A 13,220-nucleotide genomic window follows, 5' to 3' on the forward strand; every position below is an offset into this window, starting at 1 on the left:
ACAGCTCATGATTGGGAGGTGAATGTTTTTGCGTCGTTCTTCATTTTGTTGTACTCAGTTAGAGTGAAAGGGATGGTGAAGACAAGCTTAGGTGGTCCCCCTCTAGAAAAGGTTGTTTGTTGTTGGCTCCTTCTACAATGTCCATGCTAGTAATGATGTCACTCCTTTCCCTTGGAAAAGAATTTGGCAGACTAAAGTTCCTTTGAAAGCGACCTTCTTTGCTTGGTCAGCGGCCCTAGGGAAGATTCTTACCATGAACAATCTTAGAAAGCAACATATCATTGTGGTCAATAGGTGTTGTATGAGCAAGAGGAATAAAGAGTCTGTGGAACATCCACTCCTCCATTGTGAGGTTACTAGAGCCTTATAGAATGCCTTTTTCAGTCAATTTGGACTATCTTGGGTGATGCCTAGTAGAGTAATTGACTTATTTGCTTGTTGGAGGACTAGTGGTAGAACTACGAGTGCTGTTGTGTGAAAGATAGTCTTCTTGCCTCTTGTGGTATCTTTGGAGAGAAAGAAATGACAGAAGTTTCGAGGACTGTGTGAGTGTTAGAAATAAAAAGGATAGATGCACAAGTAATAGAATTCTCTTTACTTCTAACAGAGAGGACGTTGGCAAAGCTTGAGTCTTTTTTTTTCTGTTTTACTCTCTACCTTTGGACAGTTGTACTTGTAACTCCTTTAGTGCTTAGTTTTCATGATTTTCTTGTTTTTTTTTTCTCCTTCTACCTAGGTGAATTTCCTTGTATACTCCCAAAGTACCTAAGTAGCGTAATTCACTTTTAATGATATTTTGTTTACTTAAAAAAAATGGAAAACTTTTGACAATCTGGAAACAAAAGAAAGTGTATGTGCTTGCCTCAAAACTCTAAAACCATTGAGAAGCTGCTAGGTTAACCATTTATCAAAATAGAAAATCTGACTGTTGAAACCCAAAAACTGATTATAAATCTTTGGCAGTCCTTGAAACCAAAACATTGGAACTGATATATATAAGTTGGGTGGAAGGTGGAGGGCACTTATGGAGTTGGAGTGTGGAAACATATTTGGAGAGGGTGAGGAGTTTTCTTGAGCACTCTAAAATAACATATACGCATAGATCATACATCTCAGGCATCTTTGTCTCACACTCCTAATCAACAAGCACATACACCTTCCACCAACTTCTTGGAACTCAGTTCTGTGAATCTTCTATATGAGGTGCCTATGTTTCAGTGATACATATATGGTTGTCACAAAGACATACTTTGCATGACACCGTATTCATCAAGAATAAATGTCTTCAACTTCTCAGAACATGCTTCTGGGAATATTTCACGTGTAACATGGACTTGGGAATGAGATCTATAGCAAGTTAGAGTAAAAGAGATAGGCTTATTTACAGCATATCTGATTACTTAACTAGAAGTTAGTATGCAATAAGGTAGTTCTCAGTTAGAAATTCTATTTTTTTTACTAAAAAACCATACGCACCTCTAAGCTTTTCACGTCTAATTTATATTTTTCATTTCTAAAAGAGCTGATAAGAAAATAAATGGAAAGAAAAAAAAATAATAATTATGCATTGCCAATATACTAGTACAAGTGATCGGCAATCTCTGATCACAATTCGGAAGGGTTGTAGGCTTGTAGCGAATCACGGTAACTCGAATTGGGAATAGTTTCAATAATCTAGAAAGCCCCAGATCCACTGGAGTCCCAGAAACACCAAGACAATGCTATACAACATCAATGTAAAAATCATGCAGGACATGTAACAGAGTGCAAAATGATTTATACGCATTTTGCTCTTTCTTGATAAAACTTCGAACCTAAGAACCCAACCCAATCCCAATTTCTACACATTTCCACAGCAGCAGTCCAATCACATCTCCACTTTAAAAGTAGTCAATCCAATGTTATCAGCTGTATAAACCATAACCAGGTTTACTTCCATCTACAAAGACAAAATGCACAGAATTGGCACTTGTTGACGCGCAATGTAATCAGCCTTGATCGATGCGATGGACTGCAGGAGCTCCGGTAGCGGCAATAGCTTGGCGACCTCGCGCACCGCGGATTCCTTAGCCTCAACCGCCATATCCTCCACCATCATTTCCTGCAACAATTACCCGGAATATCGATGAACAGAAATGAAATTTCAGTGTGTTCGGAAACCCCAAAAACTGATTTTGTGTTCATTTCATTTCATTTCAACCTGACTTTTGGGTCTTTTTTGCGCCCCGCCGTGTCCGTGTACTTTTGATGTTTGGACTTGTATGCGTCACCATGGGTCAATGTGGCCCAGTCCAGCATCAACTTGCCTAGTTTTTTCTCTGTTTTTTTTTTCTTTTTTTTTTTTTTTTGTCAAAGATAAATTTTTGTCCTTTAGAAAATAGCACATAGAATTGTTAGAATTAAAATTGGGGTTAATTACACATTACCCTCTTTTAAACTTTTTTTTTTGTTTTAATAGAGACCTGTATTCATAGGCATGGCATAGAGTTTGTTTCCGCACATCTCGGGACTCTTATCCCTAAATATCTGCTTCGCAGTTATTTGATAAGGGAGGAATCCTGGGACAAAGCGATAAGGTTTTTGTTTGAGTTAGATAACCTTTTGAATTTGAATTACAGCTTATCCCGCTTGTGCAGGGATTGTTTATAGGTGGATAACCATCTATGCTGTAGAGAGCTTTTTGAATGTAAGATAATGATCACTTGGATTAGTTTGAATACTGGCATATCCTTAGCTGTAAAATGGTAGTTTTACCCTTGGCTCTTGACTTATTTGCTTTCGAGGAGTTGCATCTCGGATTTGGTATCTGACACCAACCGAGGAGTAGTCTCAGACTCGTGTCCGAGATATCCTCAGTTTATGAAGCCTCCTCGGGAAAAGCTTGTCTGAGGCCTAGTCGGGTACTCCGTTTAGCTCAAGGTCGGGTTTGGGACCCGTTGGGCTTTAGAAGAGCTGATCCATGGCCCAACATATATATAATTTTTAATTTTTTTTTTTAAAAAAAAAATTAACTTTTGTCCCCCGAATTTTTTAAAAATTATACTATCAATTAAATTTAGTCACTGGTTTAATATAATTAAATATGTCGGATTATGATTGACGTATATAGTCTTATACATATGCATCAACACGACTAATTGAACTCAGCACGCAATATAATGGTTGCAATTTTTGACATAATCCACGAACCCAATACAAAATTAGAGGGTTAGAGTTGAAAGGTTTGACCCGTTTAATTGAACGAGTTGAGTTAAAATTGACCTATATAATCTTATACTCATACCTTAACACTATTGAACTCGAGATGTAAACACAAATTACCACCCGTATTTGTTAATAATTGTAAATTTCAAAAATCAGTATTTAAAGAAGAAAAAAAAAAAACTCAGAACAAAACTTTTTACCAAAGATACGAAAACACTCAGAAATGAGGTTCCAGCAACCCTCTTTTATCAAAACTGCCCGGGAAAATCGAGAGAGATATGTTGATTGTTATTATCATTAGAGGCAGGGTAATTAATTAGCAATATAACTAAAATCATTTATGAGACTAACCACAACCAATAAACCAAAATGACGGGGAAAATAATCCTAAAGAAAAAAGAATAAAGAATAAGTCGGTAATCATTAATTTGTAAAACAAATTTGCATCGGTTGATTGGGACTTACAAGGAAGTCGTAATGATGTGCATCACCTCGAACCATGCAAAAAAACTTGTTGTGCAAAATATATACCCAAATTAATAGGTAAATAATTGTACGTTTTACCTGCAAGTGTACAAGGTCAACATAGTAGTATATGGTGCAAGTACAGGATCATTCCTACGAGGATTGCTGAATTTTCGTTTAAAAATAAATTCCTTAAATAAAACAAAGATTGATTGAGTTGAGAATGATAAAAAGGTAGGGCTTTGATAGCCACCACTAATTATATTCAGCTAATATAACAATATGTCAGTGCTTTGATCATATTATGCATATCTAATGTTTGTCAACCTAAGGGCATGGGTGTATACTCCTTAAGCTATAGATTTTCCTAAGCAACGAGTTAGGCATGTGTGTATACTCTAACTCTTTTCTTTCCTAAAGGATTTAGCATGGTATATACTAAGTTGTTCTTTAGAAAAACATATGTTCTATGGAAATCAACAAACACACGAGGTCTAGGGCATGGGTGTATACTCCCGGTTCCCCATGTTGATTAACTCAAGAATCGCGGTGTTGATTCTTTTGTTACTTATGTTAAACCCAGGACTCGGTCATCCAAATTGATTTAACTAACTAGTCCATGCCACATGCATATGTTGATCAGGCACACACATATAAGGAATTCATGCAAGCAGGTATTAATCAAGTTAAATAGCATAACAAGATCATTACAAAGGCGCCAATATTGAAATATTAATTAAACATAACTAGGGCTTCAATCTAGCCTTACTAAATAAATTAGCTACACATAGAGTTGATGTTAAACATCTTCATAAAATAAAAGAAAGGAAAAGAATAAACCCGAGACTTGAACTTGAAGAGCTCCTATTCTTCTCCTTATAAAGCATGCATATTCTAGAGGCTTAAGGGTCTATTTATAGGCTTTAGAAGTCCTTGATAAAGTAGTAAACCCTAGGGATATCGTAGGGTTTCAAGACCTATTACAATTTGGAGTTGGAAAACCCTAATATGGAAAGAATGACACCTTAGCCGCCACTTGATGTGTCTCTTTCACATGGGTGCGATCGATCGCAACCCGTGTGCGCTTGATCATAGTTCTGCGATCAATCCCTTTTGTTATGCGCTCGATCGCTCCTGGCCCACTTCGTGTTGTGTCCTCTTTCGGTATTGCGATCGATCGCAGTGTCAGGGAGCTCCAATTTTTCTCATCTTCTCTCTTTGAGACCAAATCATCTCGATTTACTTCATTTTCTCCCAAAAGCCTGCAAAAGTATGAAAAACACAAAAAAGAATTAAAATGACCTAATTAACTAAAACCAAAGGATTAAAACGTGCAAGTTAAGGGCTAAAAATATGAATATTTTAGCACTTATCACACCCCTAAACTTGCATATTGCTAGTCCCTTAGCAATACAAAACTAAAAACAGGAATGGAAAAACAGAAAACAAAAGATAAATCCATCTTTCGTGGGATGTACGATTGCATTTAGCGTATGCAACAAGCCTTTTAAACCCTTAGGAATTCCCTAGTGGACGAGTGAAGTCTCGTGAGGGTTTTCCAGAAATGTTACCCACAAACATCATGCAAGAGTTCATGTTATTCCAAAAATTAAAGCATCACTTCAGGATTATGATTTTCATTCATAAGCAATCTTAAAAGGATGAACTCCATCTTCACAATGAATTGGAATCAGTGCAATTACTTACAAAGGACATGCTAAAACATCACAAGTTTGAAAACAGTGTAAAGTGAATTAGCACAAAATTATGAGGCTTCCAAATCTTTCCAATATGCGATGTCTCTTTATCTCAGAATTGACTGAAATTCCTATTGGAATGACACAATGGCATATTTCTTTTTCTCTCTCTCTTTTTTTTTTTTTTTGGTCAGGTTGTGCAATGTTGGTTCCCTTAAGCTTTCTAATTCACCCTTGTAGCGAGTGTTAAGTCAATGACTCCCAAACCAGATGGTTTTAGAGCATTAGGTGTAGAGACACCCCTAAGGACCTATTAACTCGAGTCAAAAAGGCTACAAAACCAACTAACCATGACATTGATCAAATCCAAAATTTTCACCTTTTGACGTGAACACTCAATGCTTTGAGGCAAGAGGTCCAGTTACTCAGTGAAAAGCCATCAATGATCATTTATTTATTCTTTTTTTTTTTTTTTTTTTTATCACTATATATGCCATAGTGTCATTTAATAAGTCATCCAATTTCATCCAAGATGCAGAAACACACATATTAGATCTCATGTCATATCTCACAGATCATGTGCTAATGTGCTTGAGTGCTCAGATCAAACATGTGGTTTTTCAACTGTCCTAAACAAGTAACCAAACTAACAGATTGACTCAGCAGATCATGTGTTCAAAATTTTAAGCTCACTGATGAATTCAAATCACAATTCTTTTTAGATCAACTTAAAATTTTCAAATAAGAACATGCATAAATTTTTTTTTTTTTTTTTTTTTTTTTTTTTCAAATAAACAAACAAACACACAAAACAATTAACATGAAATTGGGACAAAGTGTGTGTGAACATGCCTAGGAGATTTGCCATCTCAAATTGGCCTTTTCAATAAGAAATAGTAGCTTACTGTTACAAGAGATCAGTGACTCCTTGAGCTTGGGACCATCCTTTTTAGATAGCAACTGAAGTACACTGAAGAAAGCTCGAGAAAAAAAAAAATTGACGTTGTTGATCCTGAACCGTTAGGTGGATCGAGTTCAATTATTCGGAATCGGATGGGATGGGATGACTTATTGTTGCCTGCAGGTTAGGTAGTAATAGGGAAATTCAATTAAAATTAGGGAAAAATAAAATTTATACAATTGGAATTCAATTTCAGGGAACAATTTTACATTATTATAGGCCACAAATTCATCCAAATAGGAAGCTACACATTCAAGCAAGTTTTTCGGACAAAGAATCCCTTTCATACCTCGTACAGTTTCTGTGCTCCTTTTCATTGGACAAGAGATTGTTGGGTTCCAAATCCAAGATCCTGTCACTCATGAAGAAAGGGAAACGTAGCTGCCAAGGATTCATTGAATCAAGTGAATGCAACAGTCAATGGTGTTGAGAAGGAAAGAAGAATCCTTGCCATCATGACCAATATGCAATCTCAAGCTTGCATGGAAACTTTGGGAATCAAACCTTGGCAATCCCATTAATTCAGGAATTGTCCAATCATGCAATCTTCCATTGTTATCAAGTTGTATATATTGTTAACAATACTATCCTAGCAACTCAACATTCGAATCAAGATAAGGCAATTACTTGACATTCAAATCAAGATGATAAGGCAGGTGCTACGTAGAAGATAATGAAGACTTTGAAATTCAAATCAAGATGATAAGGCAGAAGATTAATCTCTATCTCTTCAGTTGTAACTTTATCTCTTTTGTAACCTTATCTCTTGTTGTTAACTATATTTACGTGTAAGTCTATATATATTTCAATACACTTACGGGATAGATACATTGTCTATTTCCCTTTCATATATTTTCTGTTTTATGGTATCAAAGCCTACAAGGCCTACGCTATCTCTAGGGGTGTCAATGCGGGTGGTTAAAAACCGCCCGCTAACCGCTATAACCGCTAACCGCTAACCGCTTAACCGCTTAACCGTATTAATCGCTAACCGCTATAACCGCCTAACGGTTAGCTGTTAGTGGTTATTGGGTTTTCTAAACATAACCGCTAACCGCCTTTTTATATAATATATTTTTATAATTATAATTATAAAAATATTTATACATATAACATAATCACTTGATCATTAAATCACAATTCTTTTTAAAAATAATTAAATCATAATTTGAGTATTAATATATTATCACTATAATTTATATGATTATATCATATAATCACTTGATCATTAAATCACAATTTTTTTTTAAAATAATTAAATCACAATTTGATTATTAATATATTATCACTATAATTTATATGATTATATCACATGATCAATTGATCATTAAATTATTTGATTATATAATAACAAATTATACATATATAATATGACATAACTCATAAGTATACTAATTTATACTAATACAACAATTAAATATCTAGAGACTTATTTTCAATGTATGTTATAAACTTATAAGTCTATATATGTTATAAGTCTATATAAGTCTACATATGCATATGAATAATATAAATGTATAATATCAATACTTAATCATATGATTCAATGACAATTAAAATACTTTATTCAAGACTTCAAGTGAATCATATTATTAATATACAATGATAATATGATTCGTATAATATCAAATTAAATAATTGACATTGGATTAAACAATGACCAATGTGTTACTTATAAACACAATTTAAGTATTAATGTATTATCATTATATGTTGTGACAATTGTCTGAATTATAAACTTTTTTTATATGTTGTGTTGAATTTTTTTTTTTTATTTGTTATTTTTTTTTAAAAAAAGGTTAACCGGTTATGATTTAATATTTAAGGAAATTTTTTTAAAGTACAAGTAAATGTAACTTTTGGGTCAAATATTTTTAATTTTTCAATATGGGCTCTTTTTATAGCAATTGGGCCCAAGAAGACACTAAAAATACAAAAAAAAAAAAAAAAAAGGAGGGTAAAAAAAAAAGCCCAAAAAGGCCCGAAAAGCCCTAAAGAAAGCCAAAAAAATACCCAAAAAGCCAAAAAAAAAGCCCAATTTTGAAAAAGCGGTTAGCGGGCGGTTATTTATTTCATTAACCGCTAACCGGCGGTTAACCGCTTACCGTTAACCGCTAGGCGGTTAGCGGTTGTGGTTAGTGAAATCTACTAACCGCTAAGGCGGTTACGATTAGCGGTTATTACCAATAACCGCTAACTGTAACCGCCTTGACACCCCTAGCTATCTCTTCGATTTTCCATGGCTTCTTCTAGCTCAAATCAATCTTTTACTTTTTCTCCACCAAATGTTACCTCTCAAAATTATCTCAAACTTGACAATCACTATTACATCCGGTGGTTGACTCAATTCGAGCCCATTTTGCGTGCTTATGAATTAATGGGTATTGTTGACAGTACTAAGCCATGCCCTCCTCAATTCCTACCTGATGATGTAGGTAAGGAAGTATCTAATCCAGATTATGCTATTTGGACTAAGAAGGATCAATGCCTTCTTAGTTGGATTAATATTAGTTTATCAAATTCTATTTTGTCCATTGTGTATGGACTTCGTACATCCAAACAAGTCTGGACAGCCTTGGCAAGCCGATTTGCTTCCCAGTCAAAGTCTCATGTGCTAAATTTGAAGAGACAACTTCAAACTATTCGTCAAGGAACGAAGACGTACCTTCGAAAATGTCTGTTCGAAGAAAGTCAAACGAGTAGCCTGTCAAGAGCGGAGATCCTTTTAAAAAAAAGGTGTGCTCGAAAAAGGTTAAACCAACTTCATAAAAGTAATCTGTCAAGAACATAAATCCTTTGAGAAAAGGTGTGTTCGAAAAATATTACTAGTTACTCAAGTTTGTGATTTACAAACATATTTCATTAAAATCTCGAGTTTGTGATTTACAAAGGAATCAAATGTACTAACTACTTTATTACAAGTCAAAAGAAAAAGTTTAGTCTTCCTTGGGGTCTGCAGATGGAGCCTTAGAAGTAGATGGAGTCTTGGCACCATGATCAGAAGCGGTCCCTTAATCACCCGAGGACTCCTCGGAACCCGAAAACGGCTGATGGGCAAATCTATCGATCCCATCAGCATCAGGCATCAGATCCGACTCGAGACTGATAAGCTGTTTTAAAGCCTTGTCAGAAACGGGAATGGTCTCGGGCTTGACCGTGTCAAGGTCAATGGTGCGAGCAGGATCTTTGGCCCAAGACCAAAAGGTCTCAAAACCAAGGATGATCCCATCAGCCCAGGCACTATCCTGAGTCCAGGAGGCGTATGACAGTTGCTGCAAATAGTTGGAGGATCGGGTCTCGGCTTTTTTAAGTTGTAGCTTCTTCTCTTCAAGCTTTCCCCGGAAGAATTTAAGTCACTCCTCAGCCACTGGCTGGTCTTTGATAGCCTCTTCATGTTTAGTATTCTGGCCGGCAGCCTCCGCCCGAGAAGCCTTCAGTTGCTCCAAAACCTCTGCGTGCTTCTCCTCAAGTTGATGCAGATCCTCCTTCACAATGGAATGATCCTCTTGGAGCTTCGAGTGATCAGCACGAAGAGTCTTCAACTCAAAAGATAGACCAGAAACCCAGGACTCGGCTTGGGCAAGCTCAGCTTGAGAAGCCGACTGCTGCTGGCCGAGAAGGAGCAGCTCTTTGTCTTGCTGAGCCAGTGTATCCTTCAGTTTAGCATTCTCAGCTTTAGAAGCTGCAAGCCTGCTTCGAAGGCTCTCAGATTCTAAGGCGGACTCTTGGAAAAACTTCCTGAAGTAGCAGTATGATGAGTGCCAAATATTGCATATTTAGACCACTTAATTTGCATTTGCTAAGCCTTTAGCTTTATTATTTTATGATGTTTTGGTTAGTTTTGGTATTTTAGTGATTTGCAAGTTGTTAAGAGAAAAATGCGGCTTTAAGGTGATATTTGCAACCCATTCCATTAATTCTGGGGCTTAAGACACTTCATGGATTGGCAGCAAATTGGGATCGAGCGATGATTTGCACCCGACGAGTCCCACTAAAAATGCCATATCTGGATTTGTATAGCTCGGATTGAAGCGAACTTGGTGTCATTGGAAAGCTAACTCAAAGATCTACAAAGTCATGTTTCACAAGAGTAGGCTAATTCTGACTAGAAGTGCGCTCGAGCGCACGTTTAGTGCGATCGAGCGCACTTGCGCCCTACGCAGCAGAAGACATGTTGCACGAGTGTGATCGGGCGCACTCGGCCGACCTGACAGTGCTGAAACCCTAAAATTAGCTTATAAATATCATTCTTTTCCATTGTAAATGAACGGAGACGCGCCGTGGGTGCCATTCTTGGTCGTTTTTCGTGTTTTTTGGGTTTTTGTAGCTTGGATCTCGAATTCTTTTGTAAGTTTTTAATTTTAATGAAGTAATTTAATTTCTTTATGATTTCTTTCGTCATGAGAGGCTAAATCTTCAACTAAGGTTGAAGATGAAGCCTCCCCATTGATTAGTTTTATATTTTTATGTTTCGTTCGTACAAATCCGTCGTTTAATGTAATGTATGTTCGTTTCAATTCAATTGTGTGACAAAATTGTGATTGATTGTTGTTTATACATCGTGAAAACGTTGGATATTCGTTGTGTTTCACCCAACGGATACATCGAATGATTTGATTGAGACTTATATCTATTGTGATTTACGGATACAGTGGATGATTTGATCTCAATTGGATATTCGTTGTGATTTGTAATAGAGATGGATTCATCGAATGATTCAATTGGTTTATAAAAAAACAATAGAACATATATAGGGTTTAATTGTTTGTCAGATACATGAATGAAAACATGAGAATGTATGCTTTGATTTGGTGAGGTGAATTCTAAAACCTTAGTCGTTTATCTTTTGATTATTTTTATTTTATTTAGTTTATGTTTTTTTATTTTCAAAATCAAAATCATTCGGAACTAGGTTAAGATATAATTGATTTAGATAGAAATTAAATTTCACAAACACAATTCCCTATGAATCGACCTCGCACTTGCACACATGCTATATTGCACACGATTCGTGCGCTTGCAATTAAATTGGTACATCACAGTATAAGACCACTGACTTCATAACTCCCTGCAACAAACAAAGTTAATCAAACAGAACACAACTCAGGTGAAAAGGAAGCCCCTATGAAGAGTGATACATACACACAACTGATTGAATAACATTGACTCTGCTATACCCCTGGCAGAGATGTCTCGTTCGCCCGTCAAGCTATCTTGAGGAACCAATTCCACCAAAGCTTGAAACGGGTTCCCCAATAATTGTCCGCCGAACCGAGACAGGGGCTTATCTACGGTCCATTCAACGTTCTGAGGCTTCACCAAGGAGTAGTGAGAGGAAGCCTCGGAACCGGTACCAGCCTCAGCACTAGCCTCAGGAGTCGGGGTCGGGGCCCGAGACGCGGCCTCAGCTACCGGAGTCGGAAACCGAGGCTGCTCGGCTATCGGGGACAAGACCTGAGGCCTCACTTCTCCCACCTCGGCGCACGGTCCATTTTCTTCCGGCTCCATCCCTACTTAACTGTCCGAAAATGGGTCTACCAAAAGATTCTGAATGTTGGGGCCCGAATGGACCAGTGATATCAACCCCACAGGAATAGCAGTGGTAGGAGCAGCACTGGGAGCTTCCAGGGGAGTCGCCGCCAAAGGGGTGGCAGCAATTGGATGGTTGGCAAGAATGTTCTCATAGGCCGTTACAGGAGCCACAACAGGCTCTGGGTTAACCCTCCTCCGGGCGGCCAAAAGATCGGCAAAAAGGGATTTCCCCTTTTCGGTCTCGACAGCAGGGCCCTTGCCCTTCACTAGCCTCTTTTTCTTCAACTGAGGAGCCTCACGCTCCTCGGGCTCATCTACCAAACGGAGAGCCTCCCTGACCCGAGACTCATCTACCTTCTTCTTGCCTTTGTCAAGTGTAGGCATTTGAGGGGTAGCGCCTCAGGTATTGGCTGCCGGAGGGCCCAAATAAACAGCCGGGCGAGATGGACTCTTCTGTAACCCACCGACATCCTCTCTGTCGGCATATAAACAGCGGTTCAGCGCCCCTGTCGTAACCAGCCTCTTGAAGGTCATGGCGGACTCATGACTCTGAGCCCAGGCCAAAACCGTGTTAACTCGGATCGTCTCCTCCTCCGACAAGCTCAAAGTCTTGTGGAGACCCAGATGGGGGGTAGTCGTCTCTCGGGGTACTCTCGGCCCCTCCGCTTTCTCTCCAGGAGCAAATTCCCATTGCCCCTGTGCAAAGAAGTACTTGTTTTTCCACCCATGGTTACTAGTGAAGGTCTTATCCATAAAGAAAAGTTTTCCTCTTCTCGACTTGAAACTATATAGTCCATCACTATTTGGATTCTTCTGGAGTCGATATATCCAGGGAAATTCCAGAACGGTCAGGTTCTTTCCTTCTCCCAGGGCCATGGGCCAAACAACCACACAAGCGAAAAACATCCTCCAGCCATTGGGGACCAATTGATGGGGAGCTATGCTCAAGCAACCGAGAAGCTCACGGACGACCCTGGGGAAAGGAAGCTTGAGGCCTGCACGAAATATTTCTTCATAAAGGCAGACCTCATGGCTCCCAGCGTCCACGATGGCACCCTTCCTCTCGTCATCAAAACGGAGTTTCACCGTTTTTGGGATATGACAGTTCAATCTGACTCGGCGCTCGTCAGCCGAGGTCAAATCTGGCCTCCACAAGGCTGGGTAAGTTTTACCCAAACCACCATCGGACCCTGATCCTTCTTTTTGAGACATAGCCGTAAAGTGACAAAAGAGAAGAGAAAGAGCAAAGCAAGAAAGAACAAACGTTGCAAAAAGCTCGGTGCAAAATAAGAAAGAAATGAGATTTTATAAAGATAAGAACGAAGGATACCAAAGGATTTCCCGAGATACGCGCGCAATAA

This window comes from Corylus avellana, chromosome 5 (assembly GCF_965113065.1).
Source record: "Corylus avellana chromosome 5, dhCorAvel1.hap1.2, whole genome shotgun sequence".
In the NCBI taxonomy this organism is placed as follows: domain Eukaryota; kingdom Viridiplantae; phylum Streptophyta; class Magnoliopsida; order Fagales; family Betulaceae; genus Corylus; species Corylus avellana.